The sequence below is a fragment of the Sciurus vulgaris genome (genome assembly GCF_902686455.1).
Source record: "Sciurus vulgaris genome assembly, chromosome: 1".
NCBI lineage: Eukaryota > Metazoa > Chordata > Mammalia > Rodentia > Sciuridae > Sciurus > Sciurus vulgaris.
This window is the reverse complement of record NC_136461.1, coordinates 94,208,242-94,215,112: the sequence shown is the minus strand read 5'-3', so window position 1 is coordinate 94,215,112 and position 6,871 is coordinate 94,208,242. Positions and strand designations below refer to the sequence as shown.

Below are 6,871 nucleotides of genomic sequence, written 5' to 3'. Positions count from 1 at the left end.
ACTATTTGTTTTGAAAACTCTCCAGAATGAATTTAGATCCAGATCATACATTTTAATCACTAAAAGATATTGCTCTAAATAAATATCCAAAATTTATTTTTCCACAAATGCTAAAGAATAGTCTAAACTCTTTTCAAATTTATCAATTAAAAACAACTGGCATGAATATCCCTCAATATTTAATTAATTAAAGCTATCATATTTCCAGTCTATATTTTTATTTGGAATCTGTGTCTATGGTTTTATACAAGTAAAAACTAGGCACTGAAAGGTGATATTAGCAAATACTTACTCTCTGAAAGTGTTTTTCAAGAGATCCTATTTTGAGGTTCTTCTTCCCATATAAATTTTCTACTTTTTTTCTTTAGATTTTTTTCCTTTGATATATTTTTTAGAATTTTGTGTTATCATGGAGGGTAATTTTTTACTTGGCATGCAAGACTTACTGTTAACATTATATTTTTCTTCTTCGCTTATTTTTATCATGTTTGCCCTTTGTGTGTCTATTTTATTTGTTGTTTCCTAAAATTAATTGTTTTTATTTTTTAATACCTATTTTGTTCCATTTCAGTATTTTTATTACTGCCTTTAACAAACCTGTTTACCTTTGCTACTTTATAACCTATTACTTAACCACTGAACTCGTTTTAAGTATTATTTTTCAATAAATTAGTATAAAATTTTAACAACATAATTTTCTTTATAATATAAAAGTTTGTGTATATAGAGCCTCCCTTACTCTTCATAATGAATATTTCAAAGCATTCAGTGCAATTGTCTATAAATATGTGAGTTATTCAAAGTTTTATAATAGTTATGTTTTGTATATTGCATTTTTATTTCAGGAGTGTATCTTTCAGACATACTGTCTTACTTTTTGATCTATTTCATGACAATCTTACCAGTGTTCAATTTGTAGTCCTTTGTGGATTGAATCTTCTAAAATAAATTTCAGATTCATTTTATTCATTGAATTATTTAAGTCCCCTTTACCTTTGGAAAAATTTGATGACTTTATCTATTAATTTGGAATTGATACTTGGTTTATCACCATCTTTTTTGTAGTTCCTTCAAATTGTGGAATGTGTTTTATATATCCCAAGTCATTGTTTTAAGTTAATACAAGATTATGAGTTATATCATTTTACTGGCTGTCTTATCCTGTGGTACTCCTTCCTATGCATCTCTGTTAATTCTTTTCCATTTAAGTGTTAAAAGATTATGTTTATAGGATTTTCAGGCCAAGTTTTATTGATTCCAGTTCATTCTTACCATTTAGTTCTGTAAATGGTCAATTTGTACTAATTTGCTCAATGGCCCATTAGTTGAATGACCATTTGTCTCAGCTTATTTCACCTCACAATTGAGTCATAGTTGAGTAGTTTTCATTTATTCTTTATGATGGAATATAAAAGAATGTTCAACTTAGCCTGCTGTAAATGTTGCTACTGAAGACCTGGAGACATAGAAAGCAGATGATTAAAAGTGATATGAAAAATTTGGGGATGAAAATGATACAAATCAATATTATTTTCATTATTTTGAAAGCATTCTTCTCGAATATATTCGCTAATCAGAACATAATCATGAAGTTTTTCAAATGCTTCAGAAGATATTTTCATTAATGTATTTATAAAATTATACCTTTGTGAAAAAATATGTTGTTCCCTTCAATTTATCCTGGTTCTTCTCAGTCCTTTCAACTTGAAACTCTAGAATTTCGGTGTTTAGTTACCAGTGTAGACAAATAACTGTTAGTTATAAAACTTTTCCTGAAGCCCAAGAGAAATAAGTCAAATTTAATATATTAAAAGTATAGGAAGGCAGGCCACTGCGCGGCCGTCCTCTCTGCCCTTCGCGCCCACTGCGGGCCCCTGCCCGGGGCTCTGGGGCGCGTTCCTGCCCTTGCCGCCTCCTCTGCCTCGGGTGGCTCCAAAACCCTGAACACATCTTTGTTCGTGCCGCTGACTGTGAAACCTCAGGGCCCCAGCGCCGATGGCGACGTCGGTGCCGAGCTCACGCGGCCTCTGGAAAAGAATGAAGTAAAGAAGATTTTAGATAAGTTTTATAAGAGGAAAGAAATTCAGAAACTGGGAGCTGATTATGGACTTGATGCTCGTCTCTTCCACCAAGCTTTCATAAGCTTTAGAAATTATATTATGCAATCTCATTCCTTGGATGTGGACATTCACATTGTTTTGAATGACATTTGCTTCAGTGCAGCTCATGTGGATGATTTATTTCCATTTTTCTTGAGACATGCCAAACAAATATTTCCCATGTTGGAATGTAAGGATGATCTACGTAAAATCAGTGACTTAAGATTACCACCAAACTGGTACCCAGAAGCCAGAGCCATACAGCGAAAGATAACATTTCATTCGGGTCCCACAAACAGCGAAAAAACTTACCATGCAATCCAGAAATACTTGTCAGCAAAATCTGGAGTATATTGTGGCCCTTTGAAATTATTGGCACATGAGATCTTCGAAAAGAGTAATGCTGCTGGTGTGCCATGTGACTTGGTGACAGGTGAAGAGCGTGTGACAGTTGAGACAGATGGGAAACAGGCTGCCCACGTTGCTTGTACTGTTGAAATGTGCAGTGTAATGACACCTTATGAAGTGGCCGTAATTGATGAAATTCAGATGATTCGAGATCCAGCCAGAGGATGGGCCTGGACCAGAGCACTTCTAGGACTGTGTGCTGAAGAAATCCATTTATGTGGAGAATCTGCTGCTATCGATCTCGTCACTGAGCTTATGTACACAACTGGGGAGGAAGTGGAGGTTCGAAACTATAAGAGGCTTACCCCCATTTCTGTGCTGGATCATGCACTGGAATCTTTAGATAACCTTCGGCCTGGGGACTGTGTTGTCTGTTTTAGCAAGAATGATATTTATTCTGTGAGTCGACAGATTGAAATTTGGGGCTTGGAATCGGCTGTTATATATGGCAGTCTTCCACCTGGGACCAAACTTGCTCAAGCAAAAAAGTTTAATGATCCCAATGATCCATGCAAAATTCTGGTTGCTCCAGATGCAATTGGCATGGGACTTAATTTGAGCATAAGGAGAATCATTTTTTACTCCCTTTTAAAGCCCAGTATCAATGAGAAGGGAGAGAAAGAAATAGAACCAATCACCACCTCTCAAGCCTTGCAGATTGCAGGCAGAGCGGGTAGATTCAGCTCACAGTACAAAGAAGGAGAGGTTACAACGATGAATCGGGAAGACCTTGGTTTATTAAAGGAGATTTTGATTAGGCCGGTGGATCCCATAAGGCAGGTCTTCATCCCACTGCTGAGCAGATTGAAATGTTTGCGTACCACCTCCCTGATACAACACTTTCTAATCTCATCGATATTTTTGTAGACTTCTCACAAGTTGATGGGCAGTATTTTGTCTGCAATATGGATGATTTTGAGTTTTCTGCAGAGTTGATCCAGCACATCCCATTAAGTCTCCGAGTGAGATATGTGTTCTGCACAGCCCCTATCAGCAAGAAGCAACCCTTTGTGTGCTCCTCACTGTTACAGTTTGCCAGGCAGTATAGCAGGAATGAGCCTCTAACTTTTGCATGGTTACGCCGATACATCAAATGGCCTCTACATCCACCTAAGAATATTAAAGACCTTATGGATCTTGAGGCTGTCCATGAGGTCTTGGATCTTTACCTGTGGCTAAGCTACCGATTCATGGATATGTTTCCAGATGCCAGCCTTATTCGAGACCTACAGAAAGAACTGGATGGCATTATACAAGATGGTGTTCACAACATCACCAAACTGATCAAAATTTCCGAGACACATAAGCTGTTGAATTTGGAGAGCTCATTAGCAGGGAGCCAGTCACGTTTGTCAGGAACCTTAAAGAGCCAAGCTAGAAGGGTGCGTGGCACCAAAACTACAGGGAGTAAAGCTGCTGAGCCGCCCGGCGCCAGCACTGGGGAGATTTCCCTCGCTTCCAGATTGGTGCAGCAAGGACTCCTCACTCCAGACATGTTGAAGCAGCTTGAAAAAGAGTGGTTGACACAACAGACTGAACACCACAGAGAGAGAGCAGAGTCTGGGACTTACTCAAAAGGGACAAGAAGAAAGAAGAAGGAACACAATTCTGATTAGTTTTTTTTTTTTTTTTTTTTTTTAAATAAAAATCTATTTTAAGTTCAAAAAAAAAAAGTATAGGAGTACTTACTTAAATCAATCATTCATGGATATTATGTAAAAATTATCTATTTGTTGATTTGGCTCATTCTAAATTTCTTTAACTTTCAATATTCCACATATTTTTTTCTATGAACAATTATCAGCCATTTTGTTTTCTTAAGAACACAGAAATAATTTATCACATATGGGTATATTTGCTATTTGACAACATGTATAATTCAATAAAAAAGAATAAATTGAAAGATAAGTTCGAAGTAACTAAAAAACTATATTTTGACTATTCTATTACCCCATTTACACACAGAAAATTCAATTTAGAATTTAAATATAAAAATATTTTTTTTCCTTTTTTAGATTTTTTTCTAACTAATTGCACATGACAGTAGAATGCCTTTTCATACATCATACATAAATAGAGTATAACTTCTCATTCTTCTGGTTGTACATGATATAGAATTACACAGGTAATCATAAATGAACATAGGGTAATAATGTCCAGTTCATTCTGTTATCCTTCCCAGCACCATACGCCCTCCCCTCTGTTCACACCCCTCCACCTAATCCAAAGTAACTCTATTTTTTCCCTAAACCTGACCTTATTGTGAATTATCATCTGTATATCAGAGAAATATTTGGCCTTTTTTCTTTTGGATTGGCTTATTTTGTTTTACATGATAGTTTTCAGGTCCATCCATTTACTGGCAAATGCCATAATTTCATTCTTCTTTATGCTGAGTAATATTCCAGTGTGCATATAAACCACATTTTCTTTATCTAGTCACCTATTGAAGGGCACCTAGGCTGGTTCCATAGTTTAGCTACTGTGAGTAGTACTGCTAGAAACATTGATGTGGCTGCAACACTGTAGTATAATGATTTTAAGTCCTTTGGGTATATGTCGAGGAGTGGGATAGCTGGGTCAAAAGGTGATTTCATTCCAAGTTTTCTAATGATCTCCATACTGCCTGCCAGAGTGGTTGCACTAGTCTGCAGTCCCACCAGCAATGTATGGGTGTAACTTTTCCCCCACTTACTCACCACCATTTATTGTTGCTTTTACTTTTGATAATTGCCATTCTGACTGGAGTGAGATGAAATCTCAGTGTAATTTTAATTTGCATTTCTCTAATTGCTGGAGATGTTAAAATTTTTTTCCCAAACAATGAAGACAAAATAAATAATCTTGAAAATAAAGTTGACAATTCAGAGATGTTAGGAAACTATGAACAGAACTTCCAAGAAATATGGGGTAACATAAAAAGACCAAATTTAAGATTTATTGGGATAGATGAAGGTACAGAGATATAAACCAAAGGAATTCACTATCTTTTCAATGAAATAACATCAGAAAATTTCCCAAACCTAAAGAATTAAATATAAAAATAATTTTAAAGAAATTTCATGTAATTATTTGGGACACTTTAAACAGGTTACCTAACACTGCTAATTTTAGTAAATTGATTGAAACATATTTTGAAAAGTATGCATTCACCAAAGATATTAAACCAAAGTAAATAAATAATAAATAATATATTTGGATATAACTGTTTGAGTAGGAATGATAGCCACTAAACCAAATTTAAAATAATTAGACAAAACTATTAATATAAATAGGCAAAACTATTAGATGGGTATGTGGAGTTTTGCAACCATATCCTCTCATCAGTAATGTGTCTAACTCTTTGGTATCAGCTAGAAATACACCAGGTGCATCTACTTTAGATGAAAACACTTTTGTCCTGACCAATATATTTATTCTCTCTTCAGACCCAGGTCTCAGGGATCCACCTGGTCTTGCTGACACTCAGTACCACACTTTTGTTAATAAGTCCCCAATAATTACTTTAGCGTGTAACTCTCAGTCTGCCTGAATCTTTTCTTTGAGTTCATGGCACATTGGTGCTGGTTTTTATACACTGGGACAAGATTGCAGAAGACTGAGGAAATGGTCAAGGCAAAAGAAGTTTTCAATGCGGGAAATCCTGGGTTGACCATCTGTCTTTGTGTGAGTAGGGGTAGCTGTGTGATAAATATCTGTGGCTCAGTATGTGAGTATGGGGATAATCCGAAATCACTACTACTGTTTCAACTGCAGTAAGGAAAAGTTTCCTGTTGCAAGGGAATGGACAATTTCTCTGGGCTAATCAGTTGACCCTTGACAGCTGTGGACAAGAGAATAAAGATTGTAAAAGAGAGAAAATTTGAGAGATACCTGTCAACCACTTGCTTAGGCTGTAACCTGCTAAGAAAGTAAATAAAGACACCAACCTAGGAAACGTAGCGCTTGTCATTTTGTGTGATTGAAGTGAAAAAAAAAAAAAAAAAAAAAACTGGGAATATATAACAGGCATGAGGTATTATCCTATCGTAATATAATGCAAGAAAGTGGAATACGTGGGAGAAGGGAGTGAGGCTAGAAGGCAGTGAGGAAGAACCTGAGATTAAAGTGATAAGGGGAAAGTATTTCACCCATCTGTGAGATTTGTTTCATCCAACTATTAACACATTGCAAAGCGAAGTCACAGAATATTCAAATGCAAGAGGGGGAACTTTCCATTGAATAAATTATGGCTGTTTGGGAATATACTGCTGCATAATTTCCAGATATTGCAAAACTATTTTGACAATTACATGGAGAACATCTGACTGTCTGGAAAGAAGGACTCTAAGACCTGAGAGGGAATGGCATTTCTCTAAGCATAA

At 35.9% G+C, this 6,871-nt stretch overlaps 1 pseudogene across 1 annotated transcript; it reads left to right on the top strand.

The window, feature by feature from the left end:
• The first annotated feature begins 1,827 nt into the window (after positions 1–1,827).
• LOC306652924 (ATP-dependent RNA helicase SUPV3L1, mitochondrial-like) lies at positions 1,828–4,144 on the top strand (annotated as a pseudogene). The gene has a single exon. The product of its transcript is annotated as an ATP-dependent RNA helicase SUPV3L1, mitochondrial-like (transcript).
• The last annotated feature ends 2,727 nt before the right edge of the window (positions 4,145–6,871 follow it).